This window comes from Triticum aestivum, chromosome 1A, assembly GCF_018294505.1.
Source record: "Triticum aestivum cultivar Chinese Spring chromosome 1A, IWGSC CS RefSeq v2.1, whole genome shotgun sequence".
Classification (NCBI taxonomy): domain Eukaryota; kingdom Viridiplantae; phylum Streptophyta; class Magnoliopsida; order Poales; family Poaceae; genus Triticum; species Triticum aestivum.
The window spans coordinates 303,151,954-303,178,301 of NC_057794.1; positions in this window are offsets into that span (position 1 = coordinate 303,151,954).

Below are 26,348 nucleotides of genomic sequence, written 5' to 3' on the forward strand. Positions count from 1 at the left end.
TGAAAGTGATGATGACTACGCTCCCACCTATTGCTTCATGGCAAAGGGTGCCAAGGTACTCAAATATACCTCCTCTGAATCAAGTGAGAATGAATCTGATGAAAACCTTAAGCCCAGCTATTCTAAACTTGCTAAGATTGCTAAAACAACAAAGGGCTTTAGAAAAGGTTCAAAACATGCTAACAAAAGTGATGATATGTTGGGTGAAGAAATGGATCGCACTAAACTTGACTGAAAATCTTCAGAGATTTCAGGAACTAGGTTTGGACAAGCTCAAAGTCATCATAACACTCTCTTATCGGATCATGAGAAGCTTTCTTATGAATTTCTTCAAAGAAAGCAAGATCTTGAGAAGCTAAGAGTGAGTTATGAAGATCTTCAGAAGGAGCGCGATTCATTACTTGCTCAACAAATCAGCGCTTCTTAGGAAGAATTTGTTTCCTCCATGCTTGAAGTGCATTGAACGTGAATCTGCTAATTCTTCACCTGAATGTTCAAATGCTGTAATGTTTCAAATTCTTCACATGCCTCTGCTATCACTAATTCCTCATCTGAGGACATTGCTAGTATCACTAACGATGCAGGGCTGAAGGAATTGTACACGACAGGCATGTACAAAAGCCTCAAAGGGCATCAGGCTCTTTGTGATGTGCTTAAAAAGCAGATCCTCAACAGGAACCTAGGAAAGAGGGTATCACCTTTGAGAGGAAACTCAATGCTGATGTACATATTGGAAGCCTGAGCAGTACCCCAAAACTACACGGGTTGCTGCAAAGGGACCTTCAGTTGATCCATCTAACTTATTTGGATTTGCATGTGAATCTCCTCATTCTGATGATGAGTCAATTGACTCCAACTATAAGCTATTCAAAAATCAGAATGGTGAAGTATTTGCTAGATATGTTGGCACTAACTGCAGGAACGGCTCCCATATGAAGAAAATCTGGGTTCCCAAAAGATGCCTTGAAAATCTTCAGGTGAATGTCATCATGATGCCACCTGTGAAGAATAGGAACCCCAGATCAAATTCTTCATATGGACCAAATTCTTCATATGGATTTAAGTCCTCATACGGACCAAATTCCTCATATGGATCAAAGTCCTCATATGAACATCATCATGCTAACCCGTCTGTTTCGCAGGGAAGATCTAAGGATTATGGATATGTGCATTATTCTTCAAATCATTATGTCCAAAAGTCCTCTAAGAATTTCTCTGCTTATTCTTATGCTTACTCTAACCCCTCTCATGTGAAACGAAGTGGACTGGCTTCTATGCCATCCTTCTCGTATGGAGCTCGCAGAATGATGAACTCTTTGCCACCCCTTCAGATGTGGGTGGTGAAGAAAAAGAACTAATCTCTTCTGCAGGGTCAGGTCTCCAGATGCACGTAATCGTCTGAAGAATTTGCTGGAGACCTGAGCATGCTTGATAGGACGCAGGCTAATCATGAAGATATGAACTTTCATTTCTCACGTCCTCATATTGCTTTATCAGTTCTTTTACTTGATGAAATTGATCTGATGAATTGATGTCATATTCTTCACTGATGAAGTATATGAGTTTGTAAGCTGCACTAATTCATCTGCAGGATGATCAACCCAAAGCCACTGAGTGGGTCCTCGATAGTGGATGTACAAACCACATGACTGGTGACAAGAATCTATTGATGGATGCTCCATTATCTCCGTCGCATCTGAAGCATATCATCTTTGCTGACAAAGGCAAAAGTCAGGTATTGGGTCTAGGTAAGGTTGCGATTACAAAGGATCGACACATGGACAAAGTCATGCTTGTTGAGTCCTTAGGATACAACCTTATGTCTGTCTCAATGCTTTGTGATCTTGATATGGTTGTTGTCTTTGGCAAGTACCGTTGTGTTGTGGTTATGGAAGCTGACAATTCCAAAGTCTTCGAAGGCTTTAGGAGAGGAGACCTGTATATTGTTGATTTCTCTACAGGACCACAACCAGCCGTGTGCTTACTTGCAAAAGCTTCAGAAGGCTGGCTCTGGCATCGACGACTTGGTCATGCAGGCATGAGGAATTTGCACACGCTTGCGAAGAAGAAGCATGTCATTGGCATCGAGAATGTCAAATTCCTCAAGGATCACCTATGCGGAGCCTGTGAAGCTGGGAAGATGACGAAGGCCAAGCATCCAGCGAAAGACTATCATGACCACCACTCGCCCATTTGAATTGCTTCACATGGATCTCTTTGGTCCTAATCATTATTCTGCTATTTCAAATGAAGCATCTCAATATGGCTTTGTTATTGTTGATGATTATTCTCGCTACACATGGGTACACCTTGTTACTTACAAACATGAAGTGCAGGAAGTCTTCAAACGATTTTCCTCGAGGGCTTCAACCAACTTTGGTGTGAAGATCAAGCACATCAGAAGTGACAATGGCACTGAGTTCAAGAATTCTGGTCTCGATGACTATCTTGATGAACTTGGTATTACTCATGAGTTATCTGCTCCTTACACTCCTCAGCAGAATGGCGTCGTGGAGCGCAAGAACAGGACTCTTGCTGAGATGGCTCGCACTATGCTTGATGAATACAAAACGCCTCGTCGTTTCTGGACTGAGGCAATTGATACTGCGTGCCACATCATCAACAGAGTATATCTTCACAAATTCTTCAAAAAGACTGCCTATGAACTCCTCACTGATAAGAAACCCAATGTAAGTTATTTCAAAGTCTTCGGTGCTAAATGTTGGATTAGAGATCCTCATCACAACTCAAAATTTGCACCGAAAGCACATGAAGGTTTTATGCTTGGTTACGGAAAGGACTCGCACACCTACAGAGTCTTCAACAACGTTCTTCACAAAGTTGTTGAAACTGTAGATGTGCGGTTCGATGAAACTAATGGCTCGCAAAGAGAGCACCTACCTACTGTGATAGATGAACCAGCACCTGAGGAAACTATCAAGTTCAAGGCTACTGAGGATGTCATTCCTACTGAAGAATCTGCTGAAGAATTCATTCCAGAACATGAAGAACGTCGAGCTAATGCACCTGAAGAAAATGCTGAAGAAAATGGTGCTGAAGAAAACGCTGATCAAATTCTTCAACGACAACCAGCTCATCCTCGCATTGCAAAAGAAGTGCAAGTTGAAAAGATCATCAATGACATCAAAGCGCCAGGTCCTCTCACACGCTCAAAAGCTTCACATTTGTCTAACTTTTGTGCGCACTATGCTTTTGTCTCTATTACAGAGCCCACTAAGGTAGATGAAGCATTTCTGGAGCCTGAGTGGATTCAGGCCATGCAAGAAGAATTACATCAGTTCGAGCTCAACAATGTCTGGGAACTGGTCAAACGTCCAGATCCTCGCAAGCACAATATCATCGGCACAAAGTGGATCTACCGCAACAAGCAAGATGAAAATGGCCTTGTGGTGAGGAATAAGGCACGGCTTGTAGCTCAAGGCTACACACAGGTTGAAGGAATTGATTTCGATGAAACTTTTGCACTTGTTGCTAGACTTGAGGCTATTCGCATATTACTTGCTTATGCTAACCATCATGATATCACTTTATATCAAATGGATGTGAAAAGTGCATTCCTCAATGGTAAGCTTGAGGAAGAAGTATATGTTGCTCAACCCCCAGGTTTTGAAGATCCAAAGAATCCTGACAAAGTCTTCAGACTCAACAAGGCCCTCTATGGCCTCAAGCAGGCCCCACGGGCTTGGTATGATACCTTGAAGGAACTCTTCATGAAGAAAGGCTTCAAACCCGGTTCACTCGACCCTACTCTTTTCACTAAATCTTATGATGGTGAATTGTTTGTGTGCCAAATATATGTTGATGATATTATCTTTGGCTGTACTGACCAACGTTATAGTGATGAATTTGCCTATATGATGAGTGAAGAATATCAAATGTCTAGGATGGGAGAGTTGAAATTCTTCTTAGGTCTTCAAATTCGTCAACAACACAATGGCATATTCATATCTCAGGAGAAATACCTCAAGGATGTACTGAGGAAATTCGGCATGCAAGATTGCAAAGGCGTCAAAATTCCTATGCCCACAAATGGCCATCTGTGCACTGATGAAAATGGTATTGACTTCGATCATAAGGTATACCGCTCCATGATAGGTTCCTTATTGTACTTATGTGCATCTAGGCCAGATATAATGCTTAGTGTTTGCATGTGTGCCCGATTTCAAGCTACACCGAAGGAATCACACCATAAGGCTGTGAAGCATATTCTTCGATATCTAGCTCACACACCAACACTTGGATTATGGTACCCCAAGGGCTCGGCTTTTGATCTTGTTGGATATTCTGACTCTGACTATGCTGGTGATCGTGTGGATCGCAAGTCAACATCTGGTACATGTCATTTCCTCGGACGATCTTTGGTCTGTTGGTCCTCGAAGAAACAGAACTGCGTATCACTATCTACTGCTGAAGCTGAGTACATTGCCGCTGGTTCTTGCTGTGCCCAATTGCTATGGATGAAGCAAACTCTCAAGGACTACGGCGTCAACATGAAGAATGTGCCTCTCTTCTGTGACAATGAGAGTGCCATCAAGATTGCTCACAACCCAGTTCAGCACTCGAAGACAAAGCACATTCAGATTCGTCATCATTTTCTTCGTGATCATGTGTTGAAGGGCGACATTTCTATTGAGCATGTGAAGACTGAAGAACAGCTAGCCGATATCTTCACAAAGCCCTTGGATGAGAAGAGATTTAGCAAGTTGCGGTGTGAGCTAAATATCCTAGAATCTTCGAATGTTCTTTGAAAAGGACACTCATCCTAACACTTATGCAAAATTGATGACTTAGATGTGCAACACATGAAGAAACGTTTTTCTTCAATCAATGAAGAATAACACTCTTAGTGTGAAGAAATTAATGAAGAATTTGATTCTCAGAACCCTACGATAATTGTACGCGGTGTCTGAAATCATCATTCTTATACGGTGGGTCACGCCACCACCAAAAGTTGAAATTCCTCAAATTATTCATATTCTTCAACTTTGCATAGTCTTCACTGGTTCCGTCGTTTTTCTTCATTGGCTATATATATATATATATATATATATATATATATATGAGTTTATGTCCTCTACAACATTCACTTATTGCTATTTCTTCAAGTTGGTTTTCTGCTAAGTGAATGTGATCGGACCCTTCCCCTCTATGCTATACTCAACCCAATCTGTTCACAAATTCTTCATGTGCGTTCTATTTGAAACTCGTTCAAAATCTTCACTGTGTCCTTGTCAGCTGAAGAAATTGCGAACGGAACTTTAAAATCTGTCTTATCAAAATTTTTGGTCTTGCCGCTCAAACCGTTCCGCATCCCACGATACACTTATCCACTCACCCACGATCTAACACGATCTCCACCTCTCACTACGTGGGTGACACATGTCATGCGAATGAGAAGGGTCAGGGGCACGTTCGTCCAATTTCTTCGGGCGAGCAGTTTTTCACCGTGGCTATAAATACCCCTCCTTCCCTTCCTCACTTCTTTTACTCCGCTCGACCTCTCTCTCCAGCTCGAGCTTCTCAAACCCTAGCGCCGCCGCTACTTCATCGCCGCCGGTGAGGAAGAGCTTCACTGCCTCGACCTCGTCGCCGACGTACTCGCGCCGACCGCGGAAATCTTCACTCCGCCGCCGCCGTAGCCGTCTTCCTCCGCCAAGTTAGGGCGTGGAAGATCTGCACAGACGAACTTCACATCTCCTCACTCCAGTTCGTCGTGTTCTTCGTCCAGGGTAATTAAAAGTTACTTTTACTGCCCTCGTTGATTCGAATGATTATCTACAAAATCTTCAAAAGTGTTTTTCTTCATATCTTCACACACTGAACACCTCACAAGTCATCTGTTCTTGATTCGTTTCTCTAAGCATCATTTTTCTTCAAGATTCCTCAATTGTGTGGATCTTTGATCTATACAACTCTGGAACCTAAGACAAAGAACGCTTAGTGAAAATCTTCAAGACTCATCTGGTCAAATTCCTCAAACTTGTTCTTTTTGAAAAACCTTCTGAGAACGCATATGACCTCTCCAAATTCCTCGCAACTATACTCTGTTCACAGGTACACATGTCAGCTGCTGAATCACTAGGTTCTCATCAACTTAACTCATTTGCAGCGTTCCTCGAAGAAAAGTTGCATACTTCTTCAGAGAATTCAATTGTTCAAATTCCTCAACTGAAGAAAATGGCTGATGGTAAGAAGCCACAGAAGGGAGGAAAGAGGCCTGAGGTAAATACAGCGTTTGAGATCCCTGATGACATATATGCTGGGTACTGCACACCTACTGAGGAAACCAAGAATGAGCGCAAAGTGCGCAAACAGAGGATAGAAAGGAGATGGGCAAGAGAATGGAGGGAGTACAGATATGTCACTCCTAAGTACATGAAGAAATTCGCACTCAATCCTCCATGCCCAAGAGCTCCATTGGCACCTGGCCAAATAGCAGATCCCACCAGCCTCAAGCGCGGTGAGGACTATCCTGATGAATGGGCCAAGCGCCAAGCCAAGCTGGCTAAGCAAGCCAGAGAAGCAGTGAGGAAATTCAATGAAGACTCTGCTGCTGCTGCTGCCTCTGCTGAGGCCTCTGCTGTCAAGCCAAAGAAGGCTATGTCTAAGAAGCCTGCACGCAGGCCAAGTTCCTCAGCAATGCCCTCACGGCCAGAATCATCAAAGCCCTCACGTCCAATTCCTCATGCTGCTCCTGTTCCTCCAAAGTCCTCAGCTCCTCCGCCAAAGCCTTCAGCTGTTCCGACTAAATCCTCAGCACCTGTGCATCTCGCCTCGTGCCAAAGGACTGCCGGCATCTCCATTGCCTCAGGTGTCTCAGCTAGTTCCTCAGCTGCACCAAGTTCCTCAGCTGGCCCCTCACTGCTGAAGACAAAGGCCACTGCTGGACGAGGTCCTCGCCCAAGTCCTCAAAAGAAGCAAGTCGCTTTCCAAGTGCCGTCTGATGAAGACGAAGCTGATGATGATGAACTTGCAGAAATCATCAGAGACAGGCAAGTCAGGGCCGCTAGAGCCAAAGGATCAGAGGTGCCACTGCTTTTGGATCCCAAGCTGATCCTCGACTACATTGATGATTGGCACAAGGACCCCAACACTCCCTTGCCTGACTTCAAGCTGACTCCTGGCCAGAGTCACATGCTGACCCACTTCATTCAAGAAGAAAAGTGGAAATTTGAGAAGGCCAGGCAGATCAAGAAAGCGCAGTACAAGAAAGAGCGCTATCTGAAGAAAAACGTTGTCTCTATGACAACTGAAGAACTTGTCACTATTCAGACTGAGATTAAGAAACTCAGTGATGACTTTGACGCATATCGCGCTGATTGGCTTGGAGCCAAGGTTCGTTTTGTGAAACTTGCGGATAACTTCACTTCCAATGTTGCAGCCCCAACGCAACAGGAAATTCCTCAGGCTGAAGCATCTGCTCAGCCTACTGAAGAAAATGCCAGCACCGCTGATGACAATCAGGCTGCTGAAGATAATGTGAGTTCCAGGGCTGATGACTGCATTCCAGCCGCTGAAGAAATTGCCAGGGCACCCACTAGTGGTGTGCCTGAAGAAACTGAAGAACTCAGGGCAACTGCATCAGTTGTGCCTGAAGAAAATCAACCAGATTCCTCAGCTGCTCCTGCACCAACTTCAACTCCAATCCTTCCATCTGCATCAGATGTGAAGAAGACCAAGGCTGCAGAGCGTGCTGCAGTGAAGAAAAGGAAAGCATCAGCTGCTTCAGATTCTTCAGCTCCGAAGAAAATGAAGCCTATGACAAGTTCATTTGCAAATCCGATTGATGTTGTTCCCATCTCAACCAGGCCATCAAAGGACCTTGTTCCTTTTGATGAAGAATATGTGATCCCCAGCGGATCTGATGAAGAAACTCCTTCTGCTGCTTCGTCTGAACCGTTGGATGAAGAAATTGAAGTGGATGCGATCCCTTCAACACCTATCATCTCCTCGCCTATGCCTCAGTTCACAGCTGAAGAGGCTGGCGTTGAAGAAATGGAAGATGAAGATGTGGACATTGGCTGCTCCACACCCGTAATCAGTGATGAATTCTGGGAAAGTCAGCATCCAAACTCTCCAATGTTCACCCCTCTACAGCAAATTCCTCAGTCCCCCACACAAACTGTTCACATGGGCTCTGAAGAAACTCATCCCACTGCATCTGTCCATGAGGAAATTCCAGCCACTAGCGCTGAAGAAACTGCTGCTGCTGAACAACCAACGACGCAGACTGCCACTGAGGAGGAACCAGAAATTCCTCAGCCTGAAGAACCTGCGATTGAGATTCCTGAGGTCGTGATGCAACTCACTGACACTCCTCTGCCGAAGCCAAAGGATCCATTCTCACGCAAGCAAAAGTTCAAGGCTGATGATTTCTTCGGTGAGCACGTATTCTTCGAAGATTACAACCCATATGACTCTGCTCGCATTAGGAAGAGGCGTTTCTGGACTGCTAGTCAAGCCAATTTCTATTCCTCAGTGCTGTTCAACAAGGAGAAGATCTTCTACCATGAGCATATTCCTCACGTGGATATGGAATCTCTGCCGTGCTTCGCACCAGTCCTCAGTGTTCTTCACGATGCTGGACTGCTCAACTTTTGCTCTGACATCTGCGATTGGAATGAAGAACTGATTCTTCAATTCTATGCAACGCTGCACATCACCGGAGATGCTGAAGATGTGAATTCATGGGTGCTGGACTGGATGTCTGAAAACACTCACTACACTGCACCAGCCTCTGAATTGCTTCGTGCTCTACCACTCAGTCCTCCCCTTGAAGAAGCTCGCTGCATCTACAGTGAACCTGAGCTCACACATCATTACATGCAGGTGCTGATGAAACCTTTGAAGCCAGGTCAAGCACCAAGAACCAAATTCCTCGTGAAGGAATTGTTGTACGTGCCCAGAACTGTCTATCGTATTCTTACGAGGACAATCAGTCCCATCAAAGGCCACGACTCATCTGATGAGGAAATTGTTGGCATCATGAAGAATCTGGTATTCAACATCGTTCATGGCATTCCTGTCAATTATCACGATTTCTTCATGAGGACTATGGCCAATGTTGCACTGTCTCCGTTTGAGCTGAAGCCTTATGCACCTTGGATTATGAGATTCCTCAGGACAAGGTCTTCACTCAACTACAAAGCTGATTTCCAGAATCACCTCAGCTACTTGCCCCCAATTGAAGTCCTCAAGCAGACATATTCCTCAGTTGATGGAAAGGGCAAGGCACCAGCTGTAATAGATGAAGGCATTCGTCCATTGGATGGTCAGTTTCGCAAAGCTGCATCTTATTCCACCAATGATGACTCTGCCACACATGACTCTGCCAATGCACCTAAGTCCACTCCTCAAGCCACTGCTCCGCGCGTGATGACTGACCGTGAACTTCTGCTTAGTCTTCACCAGAAGGTGGATCGAAATCACAAATGGGTTAAGCGTCAGTTTGGTTCACTTCTTCACAACATGACTGCCACACACAATGCAGTGAAGAAAAACCACTACTACCTCCATCAAGTCTTCGGTCGCACCTGGGCAATCCTGTCACATCTGTATGGTGAAGAAGATCTGAAGAACATGGGTCTCAAAGAAGATTTTGACTGGTCTGCACCTCCACCGAAGAAATTCAAGAAGGTCCAGGTTCCTTCTCTGGTGGCCAGCTCATTTCTTCATCGCGCGACACTGATGAACATGAAGATTTGGACGACACTGCGGCAGGCCCTACATCAACAAACGACCCCAACAACGCTGGCGCTCCTTCATCAACATGATTATCTTCAGGGGCGTTAGTCCTCATTTTCGATCCTTTTGGTCATTCGATGACAAAGGGGGAGAAATATGAGTTAGTCTTCAAGCGGGTCTACTATATGGGCGTTTTTTTTTGCTAAGTTACAACTCTTGTTCTTCTGAAACTTTATTGGATCGAGTTGTAATCTTAAACCCGATGGTGCTCTGATACTTTTGATGCACTGTGCTTGATACTTTGATGCACTATTCTGCATGCTTATTCCTCGTTAATATTATTGCACGCATGCTGAATTTCATCAGGCACCATATTTCATCATGCATTTCAAATTCTTCATATTATATGTTAAATGCGTGTATGAATTACAAGATATAGGGGGAGATCTCCATGATTCAATTCTTCAAGTGTGCATTGCTTCAAAAGCAAATTCCTCACTATGCACCTCTTCATGGGGAGTTCTTCTATATCTTGCAATCAAATTCCTCAATATCAGTAGTTACACTTCATATGTTTATCCCCGTTGAAAACTTAACCTATATTGTCATCAATCACCAAAAAGGGGGAGATTGTAAGTGCATCTAGTGCCCCTTAGTGATTTTGGTGTATTGAAGACTTATAGGTTAAGGGACTAATGCGTTTCTGAGTGTACACAGGTCTATAAGTCTTTGAGCAGTTTGATATTTACAGGAAAAGTCGACCCCTAAAAATGAATATCTTCGACTGAAGATTTTGGTATTTCTGAAGACTTTCATGAAGACTTTGAAAGTGAAGAAATTGGTGTGTCCGTGAAGACTTGATATTCATGCGAGGAATATGAAGCTTGAAGACTTTCGTTTTCATAGTTTTGTTTTTCTCTTTCTTGAGTCATAGGAAACACCGTACTGTTAAAGGGGGTCGAGGAAATACTAAGGAAAAATTTCCATGTGATGCTCAACTCAAAATCCTACACCTACCAATCCCTTCGAGTGAAGCCATTGGAAATCTCATACAGTTCAGTCAATTTCTTCAGTGACAGAGACGAAGTTCTTCTGGTCTCTGAGGAATTTGTCCTGACTGAGGAGTTAGGAATTCGCCAGTGCGGATTGCCTACACAGTGAGGAACATGATAGCCCTGAGGATTTTGCTACTCAAAATTCCGACCGTTGCTGTGCTATGCGCCAGCTGTCCCAAAATATCTATCCACCTAACGGTCATATCATTGAAGGGCATTTATGTCTTATCATGTCGGGCTGCTCCCTAGGCTATAAATAGCCGCCCCCTACAACCACTAGCTGGTTGGCTGCTCCGAGAGAAACTGACACTTGTCATTTGAGAGCAACCCATCCTCTGAGGACTTTGAGCGAAAATCATCAAGTGAGGAAAAACCAAAAACCCAAAACCCAAACACCTACAAACCCCAAGTGATTGAGCATCACTGAAGAGATTGATCCTGAGTGGATCCGACGCTTGTTACCTTTGAAGACTGTGCTTCTTCCAGACGGTTAGGCGTCATGGTCTAGAGCATCCAAGAGGAATTGTGGATCGCCGAGTGACCAAGTTTGTGAAGGTTTGGAAGTCGCCTGAAGACTTACCACGAGTGATTGGACGAGGTCTGTGTGACCTTAGTTCAAGGAGAATACGGTGAGGACTGGGTGTCCTGAGCTGCGTGTTCAGGACTGGGTGTCCGGGACTGTGTGTCCTCGAGTTTAAATACTCAGCCGCTCCAACCAGACGTACAACTGAGACAGCAGTTGGAACTGGTCTACCAAATCATTGTCTTCACCAAGCTTACTGGTTCTATTTCCTCAACTCTTTCATTTCCTCATAACTGTGTTGTGTGTTTGTTCATATCTGTGTTTGAAGACTTTGACTGAAGACTTTCTCAATTTCCTCAGTTTAATTTCTTTAGTCTGTTTGTCTTCATCCTGTGTTATCCTGTGATTACGCTTCCTGTACTCTGTGCCTGACTTCATTTCATCATCTTGACTATGCTTTATTCTGATATGTTTACTTTTGAGTACTTATTCCGCTGCTAGTAGTTCTTCGCTAAGGAATTTCCTCACCGGCAAATTCCTTAGTGAAGAATTTCATAAAAATCGCCTATTCACCCCCTCTAGTCGATATAACACACTTTCAACGGTGATAAGCAGGGTTTATGTTCATCATAGAAAAAAACTCATGGATAAAGGACAAAGGAAATTTGGATTCCTGTTCAATCTCGGGGATTTACTATCCCACATGATTCATCTCCGTCGCCTCTGCGAACCGTGTGCGTTAACTCACACATGCAAAAGGAAAAGAAAACCCTCGCCCACTTCGTCCCCACTCACTCGCCGCGGAATCCTCCGCAACTCTGCACCCTAAGCTCAACGACTGTTGGCGGCGGGCATAGGTTGCGCTCCAAACGGCACCGGATTTCGCCTCCACCGCTTTCCGCCGCCTATCTGCACCGACATTCTAGACTATGGTCGACTGGGGTTTTCTGCAGGATTGGGCCAGGGATTTTTTTCATGGAGAAGGTAATCAACTTAATTAGCAAAATATTCACTCATCTCTTATCGCAGTCCGTCCGTCGCTGTTAATCAACCGGTGGAAATGACCGTGGAATCATTTTTGTTCTAGCCGATTCGTGGGTGTTCATTCATGTGTCCACAGTGCGAGCACAAATCGGGCAACTATGGTCGTGGCCAGTCGGAAATGAAGTTCAATCTCACCATTCCGGATGACTTCAGGGAGCGCTCGGTATGTTCAATCTCAACCTACCACGGTCGGCATGGCCTAAATTTGTGAACATATACAGTCTGTTGCTACATTATCTATATATTTGCATCAAATCTTTGTTACATTATCTATTTTTAATTCTATATTTTTGTACTTTGCTTTCATCTCTCTCTATATATATGGATCTGTTCTATCAGTTACTCCCATATTTGCAGCTTGCTCTGTTATTTCAATATATCTAATTTACGATCTTAATTTTCATTTCAAGTAGTACATCCCTTGCTTTGCAAGAACAGGAGTAGAAGGAAATCTTGGGCTTTACTTTGCTGATGACTCCCAGTATGTCATATTGACAACGCAACATGGATTTACAATGACGGATAGCGTAAAACTTGATAAATATGGTCACTCCTATTTTAATGCGGACCTTTGGAGAAAAATGTCTAAGTGTTATGAACTGAAAGCTGGCAATAAAATTCTAGTGCATGCACCACAACCCAGTCTAATTAACATGGATGTTTACTTCCCCGACGTCATCAGCCGATCAAAGTCTGATCGAGGTTAGTGTCCTTTCAACTTTCTCCTTGCTGTCATATTACTATTTAAGCCACCAATTGATCACTATTTAAGCAACCAATTGTGATATCATATTCTGACTCCGTTCCTACGCAGTAACAAATTCTATTTACCAATTTATGCGCACTATATATTCTTCTGTCATGTTCTAAATAAACAATACCTTTCCACCTTTTAAGCAAGATATGTTGGATGCATCGTGAACGATCTGTATGTTACTAAGTGTACCAAATTTCACTAGAAGGACTTGAAGCATGTCATAAACTTTGTTGATAATCTGACAGGGATAGCACGGCGTATGAACGCTGGATTTTGGATGGGATTAATTAGGCCTGTGGTGCACACACTGAACAAGATCAATTGTGTGCACAAAACGCTGGTAAAAAGTCTTATTTTAATGTTGATGCTCATAAACTATATATATCTTCAACGATATGTTACAATTGTTTTTATTCTAGATGTTAATAGAAATTACCCCCTGTAGCAGTTCTTGGATCGATTTCCCGGCGTGGTCAAATTACACTTGTGCTTGCTAATAACACCAAAGTGATTGCGAGGTACTGCATTTCCCACAGAAATGGAACCATTCAAATTAACAAGTTCTCGCTTCTCGTGGCAATGCATTCATATTGGTAAATTGGAGACACTGTTCTACTCGTGATCTACCAAGGCACAGGAGGGCTCTTCCTTTTCATTGACGAGATGCCGAGTCACCATGATCAAGCTACTTCTAGTGGATAGTTGTGGTTGTTGGCCCTCAGCCTCTTAAAATGTGCTAGCTGTTACTATATATGTTAAGTATGTAGATATGGACCATATGGTTGTCAAAACCGTGTTACGAAGATCCTCCTTTTCTAAAATAGTGTAACCACTATATATATGTTACTCAAATGTTGTTACCCAAGTTCATAAATTTTCATGGAAAGTATTAGTATCGTACACAGTCCATTGAGTTTAAGCATGTGCCCGATGACCAGAAGGCATTTGCCAATTAACTGTCCATATTGCAAATTCACACGCATGTTAACATAAGGAAACGTATGTGTAACATACTAATCATCGCACCCGAGTACTCACAGACGCATCATGTGCGATACTCCTCCACCGCAAGAAACTAGTTTGCTTTTTTCAAAGTTTTTTGTACACACAGAATCACACAGGAAGTAACTGCATTGACCGTCTGTGTTGTAATTTCACATCGCAAACAGTTCATCCGAGTCGACTGTTTGCCACGTATCACACACATCTTGTTTACCCGACTCGTTTGTATTCTTTTGGCTCATCACAAACAGTTCATCCATGTGAACCGTATGCCGCATATCACACACATCTTGTTAAGTTGAACCGTTTCTATTGTGTTCCCTAATTGAAAACAGTTCGCCCGAGTTAACCGTATGCCGTATATCGCACACACATTGATATGGCTGCCTGTTTCTATTGTTCTACCTCATCGCAAACAGTTCGAACGGATTAACTGTGTGTCCTGCATCGCACACACATTGTTATAGCTGCCCGTTTCTGTTGTTCTGCCTCATCGTAGACAGTTTGAATTGATTAACCGTGTGTCCTGCATCGCACACTCAAATAAAATCTGAACCGTGTTTGATGCATCCTCCATCGCAAATGTTTTGCACCTTTTTTGACAATTTTTTTAACACCACCGTTTGCGATTATTGCATCGCATACAGTTTCGGCAATGGGTCTCTGATCGTAGTGTCGCATTAGCAGTATCCTGCAGTAGTGGGCTGATAGTTGGGTCCACGGCTGCAACAAGGAAGTGCCTCCTTATTATGCGGAAAATAATCATTCCTCCACCTGACAGCAGGGACCCACCGGACGGGCCATGGTATTTCTTGAAAAAAACGTTTCCCCCCTTACTGCTGGGACCCACCGGCTATATCCTTGCATGTAAGGAAGTGCCTGACAGTCGGGACCCACCTAGTCGAAGCGTACGTAGCTTTGTCATTCTAGTTGCAAACATGTACGTACATACTGGTCGATGTAGAGGTGTGCATGTGTCATAGTAGAGGCGCGCACGTAGCATGTACACGTACGTACAACGGCCAGGGTGCAAGAAAGAAAATACGGCCACGTACGTACACACGGGCGGGGTCTGGAACGCCTACTCGTGCATACGTACGGTCAGGGCTCGTGTACATGGCTGGGTCAGAACGGAGAAGCCGCGCCGTCATCGTGTTCATGGGGAGGCAACGGAATGCGCCGTGTTCATCGGGAGGCAATAGAACGCAGGTTGTTCATCATGAGCCAACCGGCTTGGACGGAACAGCCGATGGAAACGAGGCCTGGCATACCGCAGAACAGAGGAAACGGCCTTGTGTTCGACCGGCCACGGTCGAAACGGGATCCTGTTCATCGGGAGGGGTGTAGCGTACCACAAAATAGAGGAAATGGACATCCTACGGTGGAAACAGGGTCCTGTTGATCGGGAGGGGTGTGGCATACCGCAAAACGAAGGAAACGGACTTGTGTTGGAGCGCTACGATCGAAACGGGGGTCCTGTTCATCAGGAGGGGTGTGGCGTACCACAAAACGGGACTCCACAGGATACTGTTCATCTCCACCATCGACTGCCTCCACGGGCGACTGTTCATCCACCATCGACCTCCTCCAGCCTCCGCCTGCGACTGTTCATCCACGGGCTCCTGTTCAAGCAGCCTCCACCGGGCACTCCTCCACCGGCTACTATTCAACTAGCCCTCTCCACGGGGTCATGTTCAACCACCCCTCCATGGGCTAATGTTCATCGAGCCCTCCACCGGCTACTGTTCAACCAGCCCTCCACCGGCTACTGTTCATCCAGCCCTCCACGGGGTCCTGTGTCCTGTTCATCCACCGGCTCGATCGATCGGGGTACTGTTCATCCAGCGGCAATGGACTCTACTACCACGGGGTCCTGTTCATCCAACCCCCCACCCAGGAACTGTTCATCCACCCCCCAACAATGCTCACTCTTCATCTAGAGGCAGCATCGATCGACTTCAGTTAGCAGCAGTAGCGAAGGAATCACTCGGGTTCAGTTAACAGCACGGGATTGATCGATCGCTCGGGTTCAGTAATGCATAGTCTGCAGTGCAATCGCTCGGGTTCAGTTAGATCCCAATGCCTGGCTCGGGTTCAGTTAGATCCCAACGTGTCGCACACACGCTCGTACGTACGAGAGAAACGCGCATCGCTCGGCCCCGACCACCCACCATAACCGGGAACTCCCCGATATTTTCCTCGCCCTCGCTTCTACCACGGTTTTTCCGTCATGGACAGCCCAAAGAATGTCATGTAGCTGCATCTACGGCCCGCCCACGATGAAAAGCCCATTTTCTGTCATAGAAGTAGGACCCCACCACATCTATGATGATACCGAGTTTTGTCACAATTATCGTCATAGAAGTGTCATAAGTATGACAACAATTTTTTTCGTTTGGCCCAAAATGTCACGGATGTGTCTTTTCTGTAGTGTCCGCTATTGGTTATTGACCGGAGATGTGTCTCATTGATGTCTACATAGTTCTCTAACCCATAGGGTCCGCACGCTTAACATTCGATGATGATTTGTATTATGAGTTATGTGTTTTGGTGACCGAAGTTTGTTCGGAGTCCCGGATGAGACCACAGACATGATGAGGAGTCTTGAAATGGTCGACAGGTAAATATTCATATATTGGAAGGTAGTATTTGGACATTGGAATGGTTTCGAGTCGTTTGGGTATTTTATAGGAGTACCGAGGGGTTATCGGAACCCCCCGAGAAAGTATTGGGCGTCCATGCACCTTAGTGGATAGAGAGGGGAGCCCGAAAGGTGTGGCCTAGTAAAAGTGCAACTATCCCTGGGTGGTTTTGGTAATTCTTAACAACATTTAGCTCATTGAGCTAATGCTATTTCAAGATAAATATTTCAAGAAAGCTCAGTGATTGGCATGGCGTGGATTAGGAATGTGGACCCCTCAAAATGCTAAGGACAAAAGATTGGCTCAAGCTCTAAAGCTCAAGACTCTACATTTTACTTTTAGTGATCCAAGATCACATTGAGTCCATAGGAAAAGCCAATACTATTAAAAGGGGATGAGGTATTGCTTAATGGGTTGCTTGCTCAAAATGCTTAGTGATATGCTCCAAAAACCTTCAACTACTTTCTCATATCCACATATGTCCCAAACCAAAAGTCAAACTCGGCCCCATCAAAACATTCTATCCGACGCCGCCGAGTTCATTTGACATAGCCACTGCCACAAACCCTAGTCACTTCGTTCTTACCGATAGGGACTCGGTCTCACCAGGATGGGATTGCAAACTCTCTGTTTCCCTTTGTAACGTTTCGGTCCAACCGAGATGAGCGATCGGTCCCACCAAGTTCACAATGCAAACTCTCTGTTTCCCCTTCGTAACGTTTCGGTCTCACCAAGATGAGCGAATTGGTCCCATCGAGTTTGCCTGACCAACTCTCTGGTTAGCTTATTACCAAAATCGGTCCCACCGAGTTTGTGTAATTGGTCTCACTAAGATTGCGTTATGCCCTAACCCTAATGAAATCGGTCCCACCGAGTTGACATGTCGGTCCCACCAAAAATCCTAACGTTCACATTTTGAACTAAACCAGTCTGACCGAGTTTCATTATTCGGTCCCACCGAGTTTGGTGATTTGTGTGTAACGGTTAGATTTTGTGTGGAGGCTATATATACCCCTCCACCCACTCTTCATTCGTGAAGAGAGCCATCAGAACATGCCTACACTTCCAACATTCATTTTCTGAGAGAGAACCACCTACTCATGTGTTAAGACCAAGATATTCCATTCCAACCATATGAATCTTGATCTCTAGCCTTCTCCAAGTTTCTTTCTAGTCAAATCTACTTTCCACGTGTTGGGTTTCGTAGTAATTTCAAAAAATTTCCTACGCACACGCAAGATCATGGTGATGCATAGCAACGAGAGGGGAGAGTGTTGTCTACGTACCCATGCATACCGACTGCGGAAGCGTTGACACAACTTAGAGGAAGTAGTCGTACGTCTTCACGATCCAACCGATCACGCACCGGAACTACGGCACCTCCGAGTTCGAGCACATGTTCAGCTTGATGACAATCCCTGGACTCCGATCCAGCAAAGTGTCGGGGAAGAGTTCCGTTAGCACGACGGCGTGGTGACGATCTTGATGCACTACAGCAGCAGCAGGGCTTCGCCTAAACTCCGCTACAGTATTATCGAGGAATATGGTGGCTGGGGGCACCGCACACGGCTAAGGAATAGATCACGTGGATCAACTTGTGTGTTCTAGGGTGCCTCTACCTCAGTATATAAAGGACTAGAGGGGGGAGGCTGGCCGGCCACAGGAGGCGCGCCAGGAGAGTCCTACTCCCTCTGGGAGTAGGATTCCCCCCCCCCCAATCCTAGTTGGAATAGGACTCCTTGAGGAGGGAAAGAGAGAGAGGGGGCCGGCCACCTCTCCTAGTCCTAATAGGACTAGGGGAAGGGGGAGGCGCACAGCCACCTTGGGCTGCCCTTTCTCCTTTCCACTAAAGCCCACTAAGGCCCATATAGCTCCCGGGGGGTTCCGGTAACCTCCCGGTACTCCGGTAAAATCCCGATTTCACCCGAAACACTTCCGATATCCAAACATAGGCTTCCAATATATCAATCTTTATGTATCGACCATTTCGAGACTCCTCGTCATGTCCGTGATCACATCCGGGACTTCGAACAACCTTCGGTACATCAAAATGCATAAACTCATAATATAACTGTCATCGTAACCTTAAGCGTGCGGACCCTACGGGTTCGAGAACAATGTAGACATGACCGAGACATGTCTCCGGTCAATAACCAATAGAGGGACCTGGATGCCCATATTGGCTCCTACATATTCTATGAAGATCTTTATCGGTCAGACCGCGTAACAACATACGTTGTTCCCTTTGTCATCGGTATGTTACTTGCCCGAGATTCGATCGTCGGTATCCAATACCTAGTTCAATCTCGTTACCGGCAAGTCTCTTTACTCGTTCTGTAATACATCATCCCGCTACTAACTCATTAGTTGCAATGCTTGCAAGGCTTATGTGATGTGCATTACCGAGAGGGCCCAGAGATACCTCTCCGACAATCGGAGTGACAAAACCTAATCTCGAAATACGCCAACCCAACATTTACCTTTGGAGACACCTGTAGTACTCCTTTATAATCACCCAGTTACGTTGTGACATTTGGTAGTACCCAAAGTGTTCCTCCGGTAAACGGGAGTTGCATAATCTCATAGTTATAGGAACATGTATAAGTCATGAAGAAAGCAATAGCAACATACTAAACGATCGGGTGCTAAGCTAATGGAATGGGTCATGTCAATCAGATCATTCTCTTAATGATGTGATCCCGTTAATCAAATAACAACTCATTGTTCATGGTTAGGAAACATAACCATCTTTGATTAACGAGCTAGTCAAGTAGAGGCATACTAGTGACACTTTGTTTGTCTATGTATTCACACATGTATTATGTTTCCGGTTAATACAATTCTAGCATGAATAATAAACATTTATCATGATTATAAGGAAATAAATAATAACTTTATTATTGCCTCTAGGGCATATTTCCTTCAGTCTCCCACTTGCACTAGAGTCAATAATCTAGATTACACCATAATGATTCTAACACCCATGGAGCCTTGGTGTTGATCATGTTTTGCTCGTGGAAGAGGCTTAGTCAACGGGTCTGCAACATTCAGATCCGTATGTATCTTGCAAATCTCTATGTCTCCCACCTGGACTAGATCCCGGATGGAATTGAAGCGTCTCTTGATGTGCTTGGTTCTCTTGTGAAATCTGGATTCCTTTGCCAAGGCAATTGCACCAGTATTGTCACAAAAGATTTTCATTGGACCCGATGCACTAGGTATGACACCTAGATCGGATATGAACTCCTTCATCCAGACTCCTTCGTTCCCTGCTTCCGAAGCAGCTATGTATTCCGCTTCACATGTAGATCCCGCCACGACGCTTTGTTTAGAACTGCACCAACTGACAGCTCCACCGTTTAATGTAAACACGTATCCGGTTTGCGATTTAGAATCATCCGGATCAGTGTCAAAGCTTGCATCAACGTAACCTTTTACGATGAGCTCTTTGTCACCTCCATATACGAGAAACATATCCTTAGTCCTTTTCAGGTATTTCAGGATGTTCTTGACCGCTGTCCAGTGATCCACTCCTGGATTACTTTGGTACCTCCCTGCTAGACTTATGGCAAGGCACACATCGGGTCTGGTACACAGCATTGCATACATGATAGATCCTATGGCTGATGCATAGGGAACATCTTTCATATTCTCTCTATCTTCTGCAGTGGTCGGGCATTGAGTCTTACTCAACTTCACACCTTGTAACACAGGCAAGAATCCTTTCTTTGCTTGATCCATTTTGAACTTCTTCAAAATCTTGTCAAGGTATGTGCTTTGTGAAAGTCCAATTAAGCGTCTTGATCTATCTCTATAGATCTTTATGCCTAATATGTAAGCAGCTTCACCGAGGTCTTTCATTGAAAAACTCTTATTCAAGTATCCCTTTATGCTATCCAGAAATTCTATATCATTTCCAATTAGTAATATGTCATCCACATATAATATCAGAAATGCTACAGAGCTCCCACTCACTTTCTTGTAAATACAGGCTTCTCCGAAAGTCTGTATAAAACCAAATGCTTTGATCACACTATCAAAGCGTTTATTCCAACTCCGAGAGGCTTGCACCAGTCCATAAATGGATCGCTGGAGCTTGCACACTTTGTTAGCTCCCTTTGGATCGACAAAACCTTCTGGTTGCATCATATACAACTCTTCTTCCAGAAATCCATTCAGGAATGCAGTTTTGATATCCATTTGCCAAATTTCATAATCATAAAATGCGGCAATTGCTAACATGATTCAGACAGACTTAAGCATCGCTACGGGTGAGAAGGTCTCATCGTAGTCAATCCCTTGAACTTGCCGAAAACCTTTCGCGACAAGTCGAGCTTTGTAGACAGTAATATTACCGTCAGCGTCAGTCTTCTTCTTGAAGATCCATTTATTCTCAATTGCTTGCCGATCATTGGGCAAGTCAACCAAAGTCCATACTTTGTTCTCATACATGGATCCCATCTCAGATTTCATGGCTTCAAGCCACTTTGCGGAATCTGGGCTCACCATTGCTTCTTCATAGTTCGTAGGTTCATCATGATCTAGTAGCATGACTTCCAGAACAGGATTACCGTACCACTCTGGCGCGGATCTCACTCTGGTTGATCTACGAGGTTCAGTAGTATCTTGATCTGAAGTTTCGTGATCATCATCATTAGCTTCCTCACTAACTGGTGTAGGTGTCACTGGAACAGTTTTCTGTGATGTACTACTTTCCAGTAAGGGAGCAGGTATAGTTACCTCGTCAAGTTCTACTTCCCTCCCACTCACTTCTTTCGAGAGAAACTCCTTCTCTAGAAAGTTTCCTAATTTAGCAACAAAAGTCTTGCCTTCGGATCTGTGATAGAAGGTGTATCCAATAGTTTCCTTTGGATATCCTATGAAGACATATTTCTCCGATTTGGGTTCGAGCTTATCAGGTTGAAGCTTTTTCACATAAGCATCGCAGCCCCAAACTTTTAGAAACGACAACTTTGGTTTCTTGCCAAACCATAGTTCATAAGGCGTCGTCTCAAAGGATTTTGATGGTGCCCTATTTAACGTGAATGCGGCCGTCTCTAGAGCGTATCCCCAAAACGATAGCGGTAAATCAGTAAGAGACATCATAGATCGCACCATATCTAGTAAAGTACAATTACAACGTTCGGACACACCATTACGCCGTGGTGTTCCGGGTGGCGTGAGTTGCGAAACTATTCCACAATTTTTCAAATGTACACCAAACTCGTAACTCAAATATTCTCCTCCACGATCAGATCGTAGAAACTTTATTTTCTTGTTACGATGATTTTCAACTTCACTCTGAATTCCTTGAACTTTTCAAATGTTTCAGACTTATGTTTCATTAAGTAGATATACCCATATCTGCTTAAATCATCTGTGAAGGTGAGAAAATAACGATATCCGCCACGAGCCTCAATATTCATCGGACCACATACATCTGTATGTATGATTTCCAACAAATCTGTTGCTCTCTCCATAGTTCCGGAGAACGGTGTTTTGGTCATCTTGCCCATGAGGCACGGTTCGCAAGTACCAAGTGATTCATAATCAAGTGGTTCCAAAAGTCAATCAGTATGGAGTTTCTTCATGCGCTTTACACCGATATGACCTAAACGGCAGTGCCACAAATAAGTTGCACTCTCATTATCAACTCTGCATCTTTTGGTTTCAACATTATGAATATGTGTGTTACTACTATCGAGATTCAATAAGAATAGAGCACTCTACAAGGGTGCATGACCATAAAAGATATTACTCATATAAATAGAACAACCATTATTCTTTGATTTAAATGAATAACCGTCTCGCATCAAACAAGATCCAGATATAATGTTCATGCTTAACGCTGGCACCAAATAACAATTATTTAGGTCTAATACTAATCGCGAAGGTAGATGTAGAGATAGCGTGCCGACTGCGATCACATCGACTTTGGAACCGTTTCCCACGCGCATCGTCACCTCGTCCTTAACCAATCTTCGCTTAATCTGTAGTCCCTGTTTCGAGTTGCAAATATTAGCAACAGAACCAGTATCAAATACCCAGGTGCTACTGCAAGCATTAGTAAGGTACACATCAATAACATGTATATCACATATACCTTTGTTCACCTTGCCATCCTTCTTATCCGCCAAATACTTGGGGCAGTTCCGCTTCCAGTGACCAGTCTGCTTGCAATAGAAGCACTCAGTTTCAGGCTTAGGTCCAGGTTTGGGTTTCTTCTCTTGAGTAGCAACTTGCTTGCCGTTCTTTTTGAAGTTCCCCTTCTTCTTCCCTTTGCCCTTTTTCTTGAAACTAGTGGTCTTGTTGACCATCAACACTTGATGCTCCTTCTTGATTTCTACCTCCGCAGCTTTCAGCATCGCGAAGAGCTCGGGAATAGTCTTGTTCATCCCTTGCATATTATAGTTCATCACGAAGCTCTTGTAGCTTGGTGGCAGTGATTGAAGAATTCTGTCAATGACGCAATCATCTGGAAGATTAACTCCCAATTGAATCAAGTGATTATTATACCCAGACATTTTGAGTATATGCTCACTGACAGAACTGTTCTCCTCCATCTTGCAGCTATAGAACTTATTGGAGACTTCATATCTCTCATTCGGGCATTTGCTTGAAATATTAACTTCAACTCCTGGAACATCTCATATGCTCCATGACGTTCAAAACGTCGTTGAAGTCCCGATTCTAAGCCGTAAAGCATGGCACACTGAACTATCGAGTAGTCATCAGCTTTGCTCTGCCAGACGTTCATAACATCCGGCGTTGCTCCTGCAGCAGGCCTGGCACCCAGCGGTGCTTCCAGGACGTAATTCTTCTGTGCAGCAATGAGGATAATCCTCAAGTTACGGACCCAGTCCGTGTAATTGCTACCATCATCTTTCAACTTTGCTTTCTCAAGGAACGCATTAAAATTCAACGGAACAACAGCACGAGCCATCTATCTACAATCAAACATAAACAAGCAAGATACTAATCAGGTACTAAGTTTCATGATAAATTTAAGTTCAGTTAATCAAATTAATTAAAGAACTCCCACTTAGATAGACATCCCTCTAATCCTCTAAGTGATTACGTGATCCAAATCAACTAAACCATAACCGATCATCACGTGAGATGGAGTAGTTTTCAATGGTGAACATCATTATGTTGATCATATCTACTATATGATTCACGCTCGACCTTTCGGTCTCCGTGTTCCGAGGCCATATCTGTATATGCTTGGCTTGTCAAGTATAACCTGAGTATTTCGCGTGTGCAACTGTTTTGCACCCGTTGTATTTGAACGTAGAACCTATCACACCCGATCATCACGTGGTGTCTCAGCACGAAGAACTTTCGCAATGGTGCATACTCAGGGAGAACACTTCTTGATAATTTAGTGAGAGATCATCTTATAATGCTACCGTCAATCAAAGCAAGATAAGATGCATAAAAGGATAAACATCACATGCAATCAATATAAGTGATATGATATGGCCATCATCATATTGTGCTTGTGATCTCCATCTCTGAAGCACCGTCATGATCACCATCGTTACCGGTGTGACACCTTGATCTCCATCGTAGCATCGTTGTCGTCTCGCCAAGCTTATGCTTCTACGACTATCACTACTGCTTAGTAATAAAGTAAAGCATTACATCGCGATTGCATTGCATACAATAAAACGACAACCATAAGGCTCCTGCCAGTTGCCGATAACTCGGTTACAAAACATGATCATCTCATACAATAAAATTCAGCATCATGTCTTGACCATATCACATCACAACATGCCCTGCAAAAACAAGTTAGACGTCCACTACTTTGTTGTGGCAAGTTTTACGTGGCTGCTACGGGCTTAAGCAAGAACCAATCTCACCTACGCATCAAAACCACAACGATAGTTTGTCAAATAGACTCCGTTTTAACCTTCGCAAGGACCGGGCGTAGCCATACTTGGTTCAACTAAAGTTGGAGAGACAGTCGCCCGCAAGCCACCTATGTGCAAAGCACGTCGGGGGAACCGGTCTCGCGTAAGCGTACGCATAATGTTGGTCCGGGTCGTCTCGTGCAACAATGCCGCCGAACCAAAGTATGACATGCTGGTAGGCAGTATGACTTATATCGCCCACAACTTACTTGTGTTCTACTCGTGCATATAACATCAACATAAATAACCTAGGCTCGGATGCCACTGTTGGGTTTCGTAGTAATTTCAAAAAAATTCCTACGCACACGCAAGATCATGGTGATGCATAGCAACGAGAGGGGAGAGTGTTGTCTACGTACCCACGCAGACCGACTGTGGAAGCATTGACACAACATAGAGGAAGTAGTCGTACGTCTTCACGATCCAACCGATCAAGCACCGAAACTACGGCACCTCCGAGTTCGAGCACACATTCAGCTCGATTACGATCCCCGGACTCCGATCCAGGAAAGTGTCGGGGAAGAGTTCCGTCAGCACGACGGCGTGGTGACGATCTTGATGCACTACAGCAGCAGGGCTTCGCCTAAACTCCGCTACAGTATTATCGACGAATATGGTGGCTGGGGGCACCGCACACGGCTAAGGAATAGATCACATGGATCAACTTGTGTGTTATAGGGTGCCTCTACCTCAGTATATAAAGGACTAGAGGGGGGGAGGCTGGCCGGCCACAGGAGGCGCGCCAGGAGAGTCCTACTCCCTCTGGGAGTAGGATCCCCCCCCAATCCTAGTTGGAATAGGACTCCTTGAGGGGGGAAAGAGAGAGAGGGGGCCGGCCACCTCTCCTAGTCCTAATAGGACTAGGGGAAGGGGGGAGGCGCACAGCCACCTTGGGCTGCCCCTTTCTCCTTTTCACTAAAGCCCACTAAGGCCCATATAGCTCCCGGGGGGTTCCGGTAACCTCCCGGTTCTCCGGTAAAATCCCGATTTCACCCGGAACACTTCCGGTATCCAAACATAGGCTTCCAATATATCAATCTTTATGTCTCGACCATTTTGAGACTCCTCGTCATGTCCGTGATCACATCCGGGACTCCGAACAACCTTCGGTACATCAAAATGCATAAACTCATAATATAACTGTCATCGTAACCTTAAGCGTGTGGACCCTACGGGTTCGAGAACAATGTAGACATGACCGAGACATGTCTCCGGTCAATAACCAATAACGGGACCTGGATGCCCATATTGGCTCCTACATATTCTACGAAGATCTTTATCGGTCAGACCGCAAAACAACATACTTTGTTCCCTTTGTCATCGGTATGTTACTTGCCCGAGATTCGATCGTCGGTATCCAATACCTAGTTCAATCTCGTTACCGGCAAGTCTCTTTACTCGTTCTGTAATACATCATCCCGCTACTAACTCATTAGTTGCAATGCTTGCAAGGCTTATGTGATGTGCATTACCGAGAGGGCCCAGAGATACCTCTCCGACAATCGGAGTGACAAAACCTAATCTTGAAATATGCCAACCCAACATGTACCTTTGGAGACACCTGTAGTACTCCTTTATAATCACCCAGTTACGTTGTGACGTTTGGTAGTACCCAAAGTGTTCCTCCGGTAAACGGGAGTTGCATAATCTCATAGTTACAGGAACATGTATAAGTCATGAAGAAAGCAATAGCAACATACTAAA